This window comes from Eublepharis macularius, chromosome 5 (genome assembly GCF_028583425.1).
Source record: "Eublepharis macularius isolate TG4126 chromosome 5, MPM_Emac_v1.0, whole genome shotgun sequence".
In the NCBI taxonomy this organism is placed as follows: domain Eukaryota; kingdom Metazoa; phylum Chordata; class Lepidosauria; order Squamata; family Eublepharidae; genus Eublepharis; species Eublepharis macularius.
This window is the reverse complement of record NC_072794.1, coordinates 123,436,645-123,454,766: the sequence shown is the minus strand read 5'-3', so window position 1 is coordinate 123,454,766 and position 18,122 is coordinate 123,436,645. Positions and strand designations below refer to the sequence as shown.

Below are 18,122 nucleotides of genomic sequence, written 5' to 3'. Positions count from 1 at the left end.
TGGGAAACGTACCTGGATTGCTAAAACTGAAGACAGAGACAAGCAAAAACATCAGTAAAAGCTATTAAAAAGTACACTCTTCCAAATGGGAAGAAAAAAAGGCCACATGTTCAACTTCTGACATTTGAATGCTGACCTGTCACATACTGAAGCATAACTAAAGAAAAGGACCTATCAATATAACTGGCTGTATATCCAGTTGCTGTATAAAGCAAGTTCCTTAAGTTTTGGACACTGCCTGATATTCCTCTCTTGGAAGGTACTGGTTGTCATAGCTCTACTGACTGCAAAGAAGTGGTAAGATGGCCAAACAGAGGCCTTACATATTTTCAAGTAATCTAAGGAGGCATAGTGAACATGTGGGGAGCAGCAAGCTCCACGTTAACCTATGCATGTTAACTGGCATGCTTGTATAAATCCTAGTTCAGTTCTCTCTGCTTTTCCAGATTTTTCCATTACATTGAGTCCTGTGCATGCAACAGACTCTCTATAAACATTCAAGTGAAGATACATAAACAGGGTCAGAGCTTGTTACTGCAAACCGTTTGCATTGTGCTCATTCATGATAGCCCTCCTTAGAACATGTGAAATGTGCTATAAAAGAGATCAGAATGATCAAATCCACAAGCAACTTTTGTGAGTCTGAAGACAAGCTGGTCACGGTTTCATCCTCTTCAAAACTTGAAGTTGGAAAACCTACAAACTGCATTTTCCTGCCCAAATGTGCATGTGGAGAATTTCACCATGTTTCTGCATCAGATCAGAAATCTAGAGGGAACAGAGTATGATAAAAACTACTTATTCACCACTACCTGGGCAGACCCACCTTACCAAGTGATTACATGTAAATTATAAAAAATACAATCAGCATGATTCAGTACCAAAAAAATGAAGGAGGGAGCTCCTTTGGGGCAACTCTACCATTCCTCTTTCAATATTATATATCAAGGAATGAACTAAAATTCTTGCCTCAAACTATATAGATTGGTTAATTTTCTGTGAATCTCAACATCTCTTTTAAGCATGGAAGCTGTGGGAAAGGAAGTTGTCTCATATAATTTGAATTTTGCATGAGAAATTTCTAATAATCAAAAATTCAGCAGCCTGAGTTTTCCATACTTTCTATGTGAAAGAAGGATGCCAAGAAGTACTAACTTGCTGAAAACTAGTAACAGAGAAGTGGAACAACAAGGAATTGAACCCAAATTCTATTAGATTCACCTCCTGCGTAATCTTAATTCAAATGTGGTCGTGAGATGGTTTGGCAAGTATCCTTCCTCTCCCAGTGACAAAACTAGCAGCCACTGCTGGCACAGGTAGCCCAATCAAAGAACAAATGGGATGCTGTGGAGTGTGCCAGCAGGCATGGGGAGGAGTCAGCCAAGCATCTTGCTGCTCGGCATTTTTCCCAAGTACTTTCTGAATGCTATAAAAAGAGCTTCAGCTACATCAAGAGTAAGGAAGGCTGGCTGCAGCAGCTAGATAGATTCCTGAGTAGATCTGGAAAGTTACACTGGAACCATAGCCAAAATACAAGAATCACAGGGAAAGGCGGCCAGGGTGGAGGGCTCGGCTCCTGTGCAGAGCACAACAGCTTATGCTAACTCTATGATTCAAGAATTATTGACTGATATACTATTCAAAATTTTATTTCCTGGAGCTCATACAAATACCCTTTGCTATTCATTCTTCTTGGCCCTTTTACTGGGAAATACAAGGGACAGCAAGCAGACAGAAAGAAAATGGTCTTGCCAATGCAAGCTCAATTTAGCAGGCATGGGGAGAGAAAATGACAACTTCACAGCCTTGTTTATCACCTCCTAGGATCTAACAGGGTCCAGAGTAAACAACCAGAGAAGCAGTAAAACTTTAGTGCACAATCAGAATTTATTAACACTAAGCTGAAGAGTGAGTGTATTTTGTGGGTAGAGATGTCCAGCATCAGCTGGACACAGGGGAAGTCCACAATTGCTTCTTAGAAAAATTTGCACTTGATTTCTAATTATATACTTGCAAAAATTCTTAATTGTTTCATTACAGACCATTATTCTGGTTTGCTTCCTCTTTGCTCAGCCTCAAAAGCTGGTGGGAGACTTCCTCAAAAGCTCCTAAGACCTTTTCAAATGGTTTGAATGCACATAATGAAAGCATGAAGTTGCTTATTGCTGTCAGACCATGATTCCACCCACACCCACTTCCCTGCATACTATGTAACTCTGCTAACATTAACTATCACCAGTGACAGGCAACACCAAGGGCCCAGTTGAGAGTTCTAAACGGAATCACAAACGGAATCACAACCCTCACTGGTTGTTTGGAAACTGTAGTTCAATCTACTAAGATCAGAGCATGGGTCAACATGACAAATGCTTCAGCCTGATGAATGCTGTTGAATGACTTGCCTGTGATAACCGTGAGACACACATAAACCCAAACAAATAAATAGTGAGTGTGGACTAGCCACAGCAACCTGGCCAACTACCATGTGGTTGCTGTGCACACACAAAGCTACTCAGTACAATATGTTTTAAAATGTGAACAATTAAGCAGTGTGACAATATTAGGTGCTCCTCTCAAGAGAAAACTTGAAGTACTATGAGCAAAGTAAGCATAGTCTTCCAAATGCCTTATCTGAGACAACTGAATCATCCCCGGTGACAACATTAAGCTAAAGCAGTAACAGGAGCCTTTTAAGCAGTGACAGGAGTCCTAGCCAGGTGCAGCAAGATCTGTCTCTCTTTACATTGGGTTTTCCACATTTCAGACTCCACAGTTTGTTTCAAGCCAGTCTATGAGAGAACTACTTTAAGGTACTGGATTGTGGACCCCAAAGACCCTCTGATTTGGCTGCCAGTGGCCTGGATAAATAATCCCGCTTAATATCAAAGTAGGAGCCCCTGAACAAGCAGAAACTTTCCCTGGTTGCTCTTAGATCAGAGTAGCCCACCTGCTGGAACACTCCAAAGAGCACCTGATTAAAGGCCTTTTCGTCACCCGACTCCAAAAGCTCCCTCACACCCAAGATTAATTACGTCAAGTTTTCTGGATGAATAACCAATGCTAGCATTGCTAGGACTGAGTTGCTATTAAGGGTGTACAAAATGAAACAAATGAGCCAGAAATACATCCGAATTTCGCAGTTTTGTTTCATTAAAGCAGCTTCCAGAATGGTGAATCCAATTTGGGAAAAGAAGTTGTAATAAACCTTCCCGCCCCTCCTCCAAGTTTGTGTGTTTCATTTTCATTCTTATCGTGCAGCATCTTTTTTTCTTAACAGCAAGTTTACCAATCAATTCCAAGGGGAGAGGCTGAGCTCTTAGCACTATACCAATTAGCTCCATTCGCAGTGTGCATTAGAGCATTTGGCAGTGGCATTGTCTCTCTGCCAATCAGGTGCTAGAAGCATAACCCCTCACCCCCTATCAGGTTTGGAATACAGGGATACATAAAAGCAGGATTTTTATTTAATGATGTCTTCAGGCTCCATTGTAATGTGTGTGGGTAGTGTGGTTGAGGGGGTTGATGGTTTCGATGGCAGATAGTGTTGTGTGATTTTGGTGCTGTTGAGTGCAAAAAAAAGGTACAAAGCCTCATTTCCCCAATTCTCCATGAAAAGAACTGTGAGAGTCTGTGCATGAGCAACCAACACTTACCAAAACAGATAGATTCAAACTGGCCATAGCTCACCCAAAACAATCCAATAACAGAACAGAGTTCACTCAGAAATCCCACATTCATAATGGTAACAATTTTTTTCTCAGTATACACCCTAGTTACTATATTTAAATGTTTTATGTATTTACTGTTGCATTTTATCCTTTCTAATGTTGTGTCGTGCTAGGGTAGTAATGTTTCAGCTGAGATTCTCTATCTGTTTCATTTTTCTATCTTAATTGGGGTGCCACATCAGATTGGGACCAGATATACACCAGACTTCATCAACCAACAGGGAGACTGCAATGAAGAAATCAGAAGAAGACTGAGACTTGAAAGAGCAGCTGTGAGGGAGCTAGATAAGATCCTTAAAGATAAAGATGTCTCTCTGGGAACCAAGATCAAGATAATCCAAACTATGGTATTCCCCATTGCCATGTATGGATGCGGAAGTTGGACAGTAAAGAAAGCTGACAGGAAGAAAACTGATTCATTTGAAATGCGGTGCTGGAGGAGAGTTTTGAAAATACCATGGACAGCTAAAAATACAAATAAGTGGATACTAGATCAAATCAAGCCTGAATTCTCCTTAGAAGCTAAAATGACAAGACTAAGGCTATTGTACTTTGGTCACATCATGAGAAGACAAGATTCTTTGGAAAAGTCAGGAAAAGTGGAAGGCAGCAGGAAAAGAGGAAGACCTAAAATGAGACGGCTTGACTCAACACAAGAAGCCACGTCCTCCAGTTTGCAGGATCTGAGGAAGTCTGTTAAAGATAGGACATTTTGGAGGTCTTTCATTCATAGGGTCATCATAGGGTGGAGACGACTTGACGGCACATACACACATACACCAGACTATTTGGTTCCAAAATAATTACCCCAGCAACAGCATCTGACCTGCCACACATAGAGGATGCTTTGCACATTATAGGCCAGATTTGTGAATCAATTTGAGTTACATAAACCAGCCTCATATCCCAGAACTCAACCTAGCCTGCTTTGCCATACACTTCTCGCCTCTGGGCCTTGCACCTGGAACTGTTCCCTCCTATGTCTGATCCTTGGCCCTGCTTCTCATCTCTGGCCCTTGAACTTCACCAGTTCATCTTCACAAAATGAGGGAGAATATCACTGCCTGGGTGAACAAATTTCCATTGTTTCTATTAGATATTAAAGCATACCAGAAGTCATTTAAAATTATATTTAAAACTATGTTGATTTTTTTTTAATTACTGTTGAAAACTTCAGGCAAATTTTGCTTCTTGCAGTTTTGTTTCTTGCAATATTTTGACAAAGAAATGGAAACATGCTTAACACCCAAAACACACATCAGCATTCAATAAATGGCTAATAGGATTGGTTAATGCAATAATCCTGTAATTTGTTATTAAAATTGTGCATGTAGCTTGATTGCCTTTTAACAAATTCAAACTAGTCAAATATGTTCTAATTGAACCAAAGTTCTGACTTGTTAAAAAATCTACCTAATTACACTTTAACTGGAAATGGAGATAAGCTTAATTTGTTTCAGCATCAATAATTAGTACATACAATCCAAGACCAAGCAGAGATCTACTGTTAATCTCTATACAGATACCTTGAGATATACTTTCTGCCCACAAAGCATATACATAAATGGTCAACAAATGGGAGATAAAATCAGAGGAACAGAGTGAAAGCCACATCGAATTCTTATGGGTACAGGTAAAGCAACCTGAATACTACATGAACTCATGAAGCTGCCTTATATTGAATCAGTCGCTTTATCCATCCAGCATTGTCTAACCAGTATTGTCTGATCAGACTGGCAGTGGTTCTCCAGGTCCTCAAGCAGAGGAATTTCACATCACCTGCTACCCAATCCTTTAGCTGGAGATGCTAGGAATTGAACCTACGACCTTCTGTATCATGTCAAGCAGATGCTCGTCCGTTGAGCCATGGCCCCTTCCCCAGTCATGTGACAGAGGCAGACCAAGCTAAAACTGAATCCTGATAAAAACAATGGGGTGCTTGTTACAAGGCTGATATATTGAGTTGCTTACTGTAGTGGAGTGAATCTATCCCTTGAAGGTTTTATGGAATCCCTGACCTGGAAAAGGTGCTGGAGAAGTAGCTTATAATGGCTGCCTGGTGTGCCTTCCCTCAATTACATCTAGAATAAAAAATACCTTCCCTTCTACATTCAGTAAGGCCAGACTGTTCCATGACACTGTAACTCTCAATGTTTGATTACTGTGAAAACCTCTATGCGGGAGTGCCCTTAAAGACAACTCAAAACCAGCGCAAAATGTGACTGCTCATCTTTAGACTGGAGCAAGCTGATTTTAACATATGTCTGCATTGGCTATATATCTGTTTCTGGGCTGACTCTTACCTTTAAAGCCCTTCTTGGTCTGGGGACCACATACTTATCAATATAAGAACCTCTGTGACAACTACACTTTCCCCAACACTCTTGTTAGCTTTTCATTCTTCCAGGTTTATAAGATCTGCTTAAACTCATTCATGGCCCTTCTTTATAAAAGTCCCAATTCTTTGGAAAGACTATCCAGAACAGATCAGAATGCCATCTTATTCATTTATTGTAAGGCAATTTTATTTAGGAAGACTTTTGGTGGCCATGTGTGGGGCTGTGTAGTTTTTAGAAAGTCTCAAATGGTTTTTTAGAGTTTTAACACTTCCTGGCCAAAGCTGTAAGTTTCAATACAAGACTGGAATACCTTCCCTAGGTGTGAAAGAGGGAGAATTTTATTAGAGGATGTTTCTCTCACCAGTGCAGCAGCACAATAGTGAAAAATGCACCTGCTGAAATTTTCCCTCCAAAAAGACTATTATAGCAAGAGGAGCCTTAGACCATGTTAAATTTCATCAATGTGACTTATTGATTCCTTAGGAACTATAAATAATTTGAGCACCTCTGCTCAGAAAAAAATCTTTTGAGTTTTGTTTTGTATGGCTTATAGTTTTATGTTCAACCAAAGAGCCCACTCTGCAATTTTCAGCACCCAGCCTGAGGGCCCGAACATATGTGATGCTGAAGATATGATTATGTATCTCCCAAATCTTTAATCTTATTAAAAAGCACTGCTGGTCATGCCAAAATTAGATTGGGGCAGCAGTATTGAGAGAAGGGTGGTTAACCCTTTCCCTATATGTTTATCTTCCCTCTGTGCAGTTAACAGCATCTTCAAGAATGACTGAGATCAGAGAAATGGTGCAAGGAGAAAGAGTTAAACACCCAGCCTTCCAGAACCACGGCTAATCTCCAACAACCCCATCCAAGCTGGGGGAGGGGTACAGTGAGGAAGCTGCTGATATTTCATAGAGTTCAGCACAATCCCAGCAACGGCCAGCATGGAAGGAAGCAACAGACAATTCTTCTCCAGGTGACAAATAATAAAGCTGCCTTGTCCAGCATCACTGTCCATATCCAATATGGGTCTCCCCACAGCGGTTTCAAAATAAAGTTCTAAATGCTTTGCCCTAAATTTGAGGTTATTTATTCCTTCAGGACTAGGGATGCCAGGTCCCCCAGTGGCCAAACCGGGTGGGGAATTGGATGACAGGGGTCTGTGAGGTACTTATCCTCACACACTTGTGTCCTCCTCCCCACCAGCTGTATCAGAAAATGACACCGTTTTCTGGCATGACATGGAAGTTATGCATCACACAAGGGGCAATTTAGTAAAAATCGCTCCCAAAGTGTTTGAGAGAGATTTTTACTGAATTGTCGCTCAGCACAACCCATAACTTCTATGTTGCACCAGAAAATTGTGTTATTTTTTCACCCACCAAGGAAGTGAGTGCATGCATTGCGTGTATGCCTCCCCTCAGGTGCCTTCCCTTCTGCTGGCCATGTGAGCAGAGATGGGGGGCAAGGGATCCGCTGCCAGCAGCAGGGCGACGGCAACCCTATCCTGGACAGAAATTACCATATCTGGCCTTGCTCTAAGACTACCTGCTTGGCATCCCAAGGGCAGAAACTCACTTAGTGGACAGTGTTTTATCATCTATTGTGCAAGTTCTTCCTTGAGTGTCAATCTTTCACCAGCAAAATGTTAATTTTTTCCATGTAGGGCTTTAAAAAAATACTTTATGACCCTATCTCACTGTCCCCAACAGTGCTGTCTGTACAGACTACAGCACCATATTAAAATGTATATCTTTCTTTCAAAGTTCTCTTAGGAATACTGAAGAGACAGTTGTTTGCTTTTTGTTTGTTTTATAATCATATACTTTTATTGCTATGCAGAGCACAACTTTTCATCGGCATGCATTTAAATTGACATCTGCAAAAGAACCGTCATTCCTGTGATTTTCCCCCGTCTCCATGTGCACAGCACCCCATGTGTCCTTCCTCCTCTCAATCCAGCAAGGAGGGAATCAGCAAAATTAGTCCACTGAATCCAGTACTAATGTGCTGAAAATTAATACTGATTGTGGGGATACAACTATAACCTACCTCCTCTCTCTAACTGAAATAAAGCCACACGCAAAAGATCAAAAGCTGCCTCCTAAAGGAAAAAAAGGAAAAAACAAGGAAAGTCCATACAATTCAAAGCCATACCCTCTGGGCTGGATCCTTTAAAAGAAACTTAAAGCACTGAAATAATTACACAAACATCAATATCAATTTCATAATATATAGCAGATTTCACTTTTTCATTTTATGCAATTCTCCACCAACAAAAATCAATAAATGTAACTATTTTGATAAAAGACCCCTGCTATCTACACAACCTAATTCATTAGCCATTTAATTAATTGCTGGTATTTCCTTGCTAGCATTTTGATTTACAACAATCGAATTACTGTTATTATATAGGTTATGATTTCTCTATATTGAGAGAAAAAACTGTGTTTTAGCAAGAACAAAATAAGATCTAGCTAGATTTCAACCCCTATTGTTTTACTTATTAATACAGATGTATTCCCAATTTTTTTAACTCTAGGACATGTCTACCATAGATTAACAAAGATGCCTTCTTGAGAATGGCACTTCCAATATACCTCAGTACCATTCTTATTAATTTTATTCAGTGTATTAGGCATTATGCATCATTGCATGATTAATCTATAATTCTTTTCACTTACATTTATACTCAGGATTGAATCCTGAGGGCTTATGTACCCTCTCAGCAACTACAAATTGACACCCAAGGGTAAGAAAATTTGTACTTGTGAACCATTCTTCTACCAAGAACTCCATTAATGCAGTGAGTATAGCCAATAGCAACGTACATTACCTCCTGCATGTTGAATCATTTGTTGAAACAACAGCAGAAATGTTGATCTGGCTACCTAGCACAATTGCAGCTACTGAAAGTTTGTGGAAATTGTTACAAAATAGATAATATTTATTTATTTAAAACATTTCTACACCGTCTTTCCACCCAATTCAAGGTACCCAAGGCCTAAACATTTCAAACATTAAAAAGCATTGAAAATACAACAGTATATTAAACATTAATAACAAATAAAACATAATATAAATACATTAAAACACACAACAGAAAGGAGGGCTAATAAGAAATTGAGAGGAAAATGCCAAACAGAACAAAAAAGGCTTCATAATCTGCATGAAGTTACATCTAGAATCCTAGGTGAAACCAATGACTGATTGTACAGGGAAACCTGCCAGCAAGAGAACTGAGCATGCTGGGACCAACTGCTCATGAAGAACAAGGAAACTCCATCTTTGACACAAACAGAGATGCCTTTTGTTTCCCCCCCCCACCTGCCCGCCATCTTGAGTCCCACCTGGCCCACTGGTTAAGAAGACTGCTTAGCTTCCCTGACTTCTACTTCCCAAAACCTTGTTTCAAGTTTCACCTTAGGGGGAAAAAACCCTGTCTCATTCTTCTGGTTGCTTGTAAAAGCTTCTTGTGTTGCTTTCTACTTCTATAATTTAGTAGTAAATGGGAAGCATAGAGTTACCAGTTCTAGGGGGGGTCTCCACTGCCCACCACCTCTCACCTGACACTCCCAGTCTCCAGTGCCTACCACCTCTCACCTGAGAAATCAGCCCTTGGAGTAACCCATTACACTGGGGATGACATAAGTGTTCTAGAGCGTGCATGCGCTGCACGTGCACATGACGTAACAGCTTATCAGTGTGCCCCTCAACCACCCCCCATCCCCTGCTTCAAACCCAGGGGAACTGGAAGCATAGAAAGAAATTTTCCATTCAAAAGCAGGATCAATAGGTTACAGGACAGCTTCATGTCAGCATCACTCCTAGGATGGAAGGGACTCCTCAAGCCGGCTGCTAATCCCATGATACACTTTCTGATCACAGCGCAGGCTTGCGAGGGACAAGTGCCAATTTGGAGATGGGTCCAAAATACCAAAGGATACCAAAGGAACATCTGTTTGTCTCTGAACCATTACACTCCTTGCCAATGGGTCCAGGGTCCATCTCCTGTGGATAGGGTTCCTAGGTGCCTGCCAGGGGTTTGCCCCATTGCCCACCTATCTGCCAACCATCAGCAGGAAGTGGCATGCCCCCCAGAGGTCACACGCCACTGGCAGGCACCCCAGGAACACGCACAGCATGCATGCTCCTGGGAGGCACGATGACATCACTTCTGGAAATTGTGCCAGCCATGGGAGTGCTCCTGCACTTCATTTGGGGCTGGTTTTGGCCCCAAACAGAGCATGGGAGTGCTCCTGAAGCCGACATGATGATGTCACTTCCAGGAGCGTGGAGCACACGATGGACACAAGGTAAGTGCCCGGTCCCTCCCCTCTCCCACCAATAGAGTATAGGGACTAGGTAACCCTACCTGTTGAAGAAATTTTCCAGTCTACCAGGCCCTTTTCAATACTGTCCCCAGTACTGTAAAACATTCTTCCCCATGATGTTTGCATACTCCTTTTCTCTTTGCTGTTTTGGGAAGCAAATTCAGACCAAGCTTGTCCACTAAGTATTTCTGACATATGGTTATTACAAGATCTGGCTTGTCTGCTTGCTGATTATTTTCATGCTTTTGCTTGTGATTTTGTGATATTCCGACGTTGATTTTATGGTTTTTATTGTGAATGATTTGTTGTGTGTTATGAGCCACTAGAAAAGTGAACCACTAAAAAAATCTTAGCTAAACTGCACTACATAAATTTTGTAAAATAAATGTCAGTTGGGTACAGGCACTGTGTGGTTTAAAAATGAACTGCAGAAGTGCAATTGGTTCTTGAAAAGTGCTTCATGTTTTAAGAAAAAACACTTTGAAAATTTCTATCCCCCTGCTCCAAATCTAAAACACAAGGATCTGTACTGTATATACCTTTACTTAACAAATCAAATGAGGAAAGGGAAAAATTCTCTACTGCACAGTCAGTCTCCCTCCAATAGAGAAATCTTCAGTTTGACTGTAAGATTCTGTATATTGTTCAATAACAGAACTGCAAAATATGCTTGTTGATTGTAGTCTATAACATATTGCCATAGGCTACCCAAGGGGGAGGGGGGAGAAAAATAAGACTATTTCTACTGCACTGCTAATCATTCTTCATACAAACAGCAAAAGAGAATCCTCACTTTCAAAAATTTACTGTGTATGGCTGAAGTGCTGACTAAACAGCACGATGGCTTGAATATATATAAAAGGATAAAGGCTGGAAGAACAGCCAACCCATACTTTTGAGGCAGGGAAGTAAACACTGCCCAGTACTTACAATGCAGCTACCTCTATGAGTACCTGTAGATTTCTCCAGTACGGAAAAGAACTCCATGAGGCCCTTTCAAATTGGGAAAATTACAAGGGGAGGGAGACTTAAATGGTCCTGCAAATGATCTTGGCCCATGTCAGGCCCCAGTTAACCTACTATTTAAATAACAACAACGTGCCTATATAGAGGGTGAAATGCTAAGAATTCCAGTCATGGAACTCCAGCATTCCATACAGTTTGGCCTTTTGGGAGAAACTAGGCAAGACACAGAATATATGTGATCAGATCTCCCAACATCTTTAATTTTATTTATCAACCAGAAGGGACCCCTAATTGGATTAGGACCTTGTCCTGGGGAAGATAAACTCTTTTCTGTGTGAAATTTTCACCATCTAAATTGTTCTCCTCAAAGAAAACATACAGATAATTATATGTTTTTTCCTTAGCAAGAGGATGTTAGTGAGGAAAGGGGAAAGGGGATTTCAATCAGAGAAAATGGCACAGGGGGTGGTTAACTGCCCTTTCACAAGCACCATGGACCCAGCCCAATTTGAGGACCACTACTGCCACTGTTAAATAAAAGATATCAGAAGTTTCAGTTATGGATCTCCTACATCTTATATAGATGCACACCTGTTCTGTTTTCTGCAACTAAAACAGGCTTACCAATTCATTCAGAAATTTCTCCTCTCATGCTGTATATTTATAATAACAGTAAATCAAAGTTTGCTACTGAGTGCTTGCTCAGCAGGGAATTATGGGCAATCTAGGGTTGTTAACTCCAAGTTATGAAATTCCTGGAGATTTTGAGGGTGGAGCCTGGAGAGGGTGGGGTTTATGAGGGGAGGGGCCTCAGCAGGATATAATACCACAGAGTCCACCCTCCAAAGCAGCCATTTTCTCCAGGGGAACTGATCTCTATGGCCTGGAGATCAGCTGAAATTCCAGATCTCCAGCCATCACCTGGAGGTTAATAACTAGGACAATCCCAGCTCCTTGGTGAGTGAACCCAAAATATTTATATCCATCCCATCTTTGCATCCATTCAACAATGCTTAAAGTAGCCTATGCAACAGCATATACCAAAATAGGTACAGCACAAGAACAATTAATCACTCAAATAAAACACTAACCAAAGATCCCAAGATTCTCAAACCCTTCCCCCTCTATCAAAAATAATTATCAGGGGTAAATGTCTGTGCTGAATGCTCATTGAAAGACGTTTTCTTTCTTTCTTTCTTTCTTTCTTTCTTTCTTTCTTTCTTTCTTTCCTTGCAATTTTTATTTTATTGTGGAAAAGTTAAAAAGATAGAACAGAAAGGAAAAAGAAACACATATAACTACAATGGCCTACACAAACGAATAGACATAAAGATAAAAACTAGCTTAGGTTATTAGTCAGCAGCACAGTTTTTCCCCTACGACACTTCATCTGAAAGCCGTTTTCTGAAGTATAATTCTGCAGGACCTCTGGTAAACTTGTCAAAGTGGGTGGCCTCTGAACTTTTTCTGGGAACCTGATCCCCAAGAATGGTGCCACAGCCAGGAACACTCATGGTCAAGCTGTGATCTGATAGACCTTATGGATCTTGTCATAAGAAATGGCTGGAAGGACTCAAACTGGTGCACAGGTTCTTACTGGAAAAGTCTACAAACATGTCACTATCCTAGATAACATTTTTACATGTTCACATAAAGCATTTTATGAGTGCATCATATGTGAAAGTGGAGCAGGCTCTGTGGAAAAGCAAGAACACTGAAGAAGGTTTTGTAGCATAAAATTATCTGTATTAACTAATGCAGGCTAATTGATCCTCTGGAAAAAAACAGTGACATCTCAGTTACACAAAGGCTGCTTCACATTGCACTGTCAGTGTAAAGAGTCTCACAGCAAGCATCAGTGTCATTTATATCCCCTTCATGCTGGCAGAGAAGTGAAATGGGATCTTGATGTCAAGATGCAGACCCTTAAGCAAGCCATGTAGTCTGTCCCATAGGAATCTCTATTTAGCCTGCAGGGTCTGGACTGTTTCCCCACACTGCACCCCAAGCACTCTTGCCACTGGAGGGCTATTATCCAAGCCAACATACAGGTGCTGCTATACAGTGCCCTAACTTAATAAATGATTCAAGCAGAGCTAAGTGACGAGGTGGGTAATTTGCAGCAGTAACGTAATGTACACTGTGAGCCACTTGGAACAATCAGGCATTGCTCCCTTCCCAGCTGATGATTTTTTACAGCCCTGTGCATGCATGTACACACACATCCACAGTAAATATTTATGAATGAGTCACACACTACTTGCCTCTGGGAACCACAGAAGAAAAAAAGCTCAAACTTAAACAAGCACAACAGAAGTAGAGATGGGCACGAACTGAAATACGAACCAAAATTCATAATGAACCTGGCCAGTTCATGGTTCACAAACCAGTGGTTCGTCAGAGCCCATTTCTGATGAACCAGGACAAACTTTAGGCTGTTCATTTGGTTCATTTTCAGTTCATCACTGCAGACAGCCTGGCAGCAATCAATCAGTTTCCTAGGCAACCGGAGATGAGCTTTCTGCAGTAGAGGTGTGCACCCTGCCACTTTTCAGCTGATGGGAGGGGGATCCTCCATGAGCTGAAAAAAGGGCCGGCGTTTGAAAGGAGCAACAGTTCTCTTGTGTGCAAGAAAAGTGTTGCTGCTTTCAAATGCCGGCTGGAACTTTCTAGCGTTTCAGTATCTGTTCTGCTTCCCATGTCTGCAGAAGTTTGCTTATTCCCTGCTGGCTTTAAAAGCCAGGAAAGGGCTAAATGGCTGGTTTTCCCTTCCTCTGGGGTATGCACACTCTCTCTTTTTTTTTTCAAAGGCAAGGAAGTGTAGCAACGTTGTAACATTGTAACATTACTGCACTTTCCTCCTGGATTTAAAAGGCAGAAAGGATTAAATAGCTGCTTTTCCCTCCCTCCAAGGCATGTTTCAGGCTTTGCAAAGATTTAAAAAACCAAGTGTTTTGCATAGCCGTTTGGAAACAAAAGTGGTAGAGAAGCAGCAGCAGCAATAATGCAATAAGTGCAATAATGTTACAATGTTGCAATGCTACAATGTTACAACATTGCTACACTTTCTTGCCTTTGAAAAAGAGAGTGTATGCACATACCCCAAAGGTGGAAGGGAAAACCTGCCATTTAGCCCTCTCCTGGCTTTTAAAGCCAGCAGGGAATAAGCAAACTTCTGCAAACATGGGAAGCAGGCCAGCAGGTTTTTTCAGCTGATGGGGATTTCCCTCCCATCAGCTGAAAAGCAGGTGGAGTTTAAAAGGGGGACGCCAGAAGCTCACACCCCTATTCTGCAGACCTTCTGCTGCCCTGGAAGTGACATTTTCACAAACCACACGAACCGGTTCAGGAACTGGGGCAAGTTTGTGAAAGTTCGTGGTTCATGAAACTGTACAAACCTTGAACCTCCTGATTTGTGTTTTTTTGCAGTTCATGCCCATGTCTAAACAGAAGTCACTACACAGACACTTGTGTTATGTATTCTTGATTGCCCCAATATTTTTTCTGTGCACCTCAAGGAAACTTCAAAGCATACTGCCCTAAAATACAATAAAAGAATGGAGATCATAAAGCAAGTGATAAACCTCTGTTTAAAAAGCCAGTCTTCTCAGAACATGAACCTCACCGCTTCTTGTAGGGCATAAAGCAGGACACAGAAATATGTGGATTACATGACAGCAAGTAGCAATTTCCCTCGGGTAAAGTGGCATGAGCGCATGACTCCCAAAGAAGTTTCGTTCGGCCCTAGCTAATAAATAATCTGTCATAAGCCCCAGGTCCCAAATCAGAATTTGCTGGCATTGTACAAACTAGGACTATGTCCAGGGAGTTACTATCTGGAACAAAGAACTAGTTGCATAATATCCTCTAGTTCCCCTTCCTGGTCTTTTCTGGCCAGCGCAAAGCACTCTCAACGATATCATCTCTTTGCTGCTAACACAGACCAAACCCACATCAACAGCCATGTCCTCCTGCAGTTTCCTGATCAGCCCATTCCTGCTTTCTTCTCCCATCATGAATCTCTGACTGCTTCATGATCCGGTGCCAAAAGCTGACTCTTTAGTCTTTACCCAAATTATCCTTCAGAAATTCATCTGGAAATGGCTTCTCTGAGGATACTAGCACATTGAATGTGTTGGGGTTACTATTAGTGCTGGGGAAAATCTTTATCCAGAGCAAGATGTTTGATGAATGCGCTATTTCCAGGCAGATGGGAACTGGTAATGTGGGGGTGGGAATGATTAAAAAAAAGCCAGTATTTGATGAGGACGCTTGCTGCCTATCTAAACTCCATAGCAATACATTACAAGAGCTGACAATGCAAGACCTCCCCTTTCCCGCAACTGTATACTAATACCATGCAATACCAAATCAGCCAAGCACAAAACTGCATACATTTCCAGGATGTTACATAAAGATGTTACATTTATCTCGTTTGCATAACAGAAAAATGATTAGAAGAACATGAAGTGGTCTGTCCTAACTAACTATGCCAGGTTAAGCAGGCAACGTTGCATTGTTAGACTTAGAGATTTCATATATAAGAATTTTAGGCTTGAAAAACTTTTCTGTGTCTGAGAATTCTTGGCAGAATTTAGAGGCTGGTTGTTTGTTCTGAGTTGGGCAGAAATTTCAGAAATGATGCTGGGAAATGTTAAAAATCAAAGAAAATCTGGGAACACCTAAGGAGATCAGAAGTTTTTGAGGGAGAAAAAAAAACAATTGAGCAGTCAGAACAAAAAAGGCTTGCTAGAGTCTGCATATCTCTGCAGAGAAGGGGAGCAATTAAAGGAACTGGGAGACGTACTGGGAAGAAGTTTCCTGGTATCGAGGGTGTAAATAAGTGAGAGGGTCTGTAGGGCTATTGAAGGCTGTACAGATTGTTAGTTCAAACATTGGAACAGGGCTTGGAGTATCAGAATTAAATACTACTTTCTCTTTATGTACTCAAATCCTTTTGCCATGAGAACCACAGTACGTTAGTTCCCTAAATGACCATTAAATCCTGATGGCAATAGTCAAAGGACCCTAAAAGGATGTTTTGGGGGGAAGCTGTGTATATGGAACCACATAGCTTTTCCTAAAAATTGTTTTTAGGTTGATTTTTTTAGCAGGTTTTGACCAAATTCAGGGATGGACTCGGACAAAATTCAAGACCCAATATCCTCAATCATGTTACCTATGATTTGTCAAGAGAAGGGAATCATACAAGATATTGTCCAATTGGAGTAAAGGAGAAATTGCTTAATGTACTTGCATGAGCCTTGGGAAAAATGACTGAGCATTCATGACTAGAGGTGGGCACAAACTGAGAAAAAAAATGAACCATGAGGTTCGTGGTTCATTCCATTTCACAAACCACGAACTTTCAGGAACTTGCCCTAGTTCGCAAACCAGTTCGTGGGGTTTAAATGCCCCTTTCCGTGCTGCTGCGAAGTGGCACAGAAAGGGGCATTTCACCCCCGCTGGCCTGGATCAGCTGCTTGACAGGGATCTCTCTGCCAAGCAGCTGATCCAGGGGTTTAAATGCCCCTTTCTGTGCCACTTTGCAGCAACACGGAAAGAGGCATTTCACCCCCACTGACTTGGATTGGCTGCTTGTTGGGGATATCCCGACAAGCAGCTGATCTGGGGGTTGAAATACCTCTTTCCATGCCACTGCGAAGTGGCAGGGAAAGGGGCATTTCACCCCTGCGGCTTGGATCATCTGCTTGTTGGGGAGATCCCCAACAAGCAGCTGATCCGAGGGTTGAAATACCTCTTTCTGTGCTGCTGCGAAGTGGCAGGGAAAGGGGCATTTCACCCCCATGTAGAACTACATGGCCAAGACATTATTTGGGGGGACAGGGTGACACTTTTGGACCAGATCGAGGAAGCATGATGGGGAGGGGGCACAAATAAGGTATAAAAGAATGAGTGCTCACAGAAAAACTGAAAGACATCCCAAAGCCTCTCCCTCATTTTCTGACTTTCATATAAACCCTCTGTCCTTCTGAAAAAACCAAGCTTGTTGGTATAAAGTCTCCCAACTTGATCTGCCTTGTTTGTCTTGTTTCTTCTTGGATTGGTGAGATCATTCATAATTATGTACTATACAGAGTTAGGTATTGAATTTAAGTTTTAATTGTATTGGGGGGGGTCTCCCTTTTATTGGGAGCTGGTGAATTTCAGGGTTTATGTATTTAAAAAGAGACCACATTAGGGACTAAGGACAGATTAGGTACACTGCTTGTTTGTTCTCCACCTAGTTCTCTCGTTTGAGATGGCAGTATGTGGCAATACAGGTAAAAAGGAGGCAACAAGTCTTCCAAACCTTTTTTAAAAGTGGTTAATTACCTCGTCCATGCTATGCTGATCATTAGGGTTGCCAAGACAAAGCCAGCAACAGGGGGTGGTGCCTGTGGCACCAGCATAATGCCAATGTGCTGGTACCACTTCCAGTAAATGAAGAAGTGATGCCACTGGATGTGCTAGAATTTTCAAACACTCTGTGGTTTTACTATAGAGTTTTTCAAAATTCTAGAGCATCCAGCAATGTCACTTCCAGATTTTACCAAAAATGACTTCAGCACAATATCAGCACACTCTCCAATTCCTATCCCCTCCCGCCCCTTTTCTCCCACTAGCATTTCTGGGGCTGTCAGGTATAGCAAAGGTTTGCAGGGAGGTCTCCCACTATAGCTTTACTCAGAGATATGGAAAACCTACTGATCATCAGAGGAAACTATCATAGCGGATATTAAAATGAGATATTT

At 41.5% G+C, this 18,122-nt stretch overlaps 1 protein-coding gene across 1 annotated transcript in view; it reads right to left on the bottom strand.

Annotated features, from left to right (window-relative positions):
- TAFA3 (TAFA chemokine like family member 3) overlaps window positions 1-18,122 on the bottom strand; it is a 134,775-nt gene that overhangs the window by 94,674 nt on the left and 21,979 nt on the right. The gene's annotated exons all lie outside the window — the stretch shown is intronic.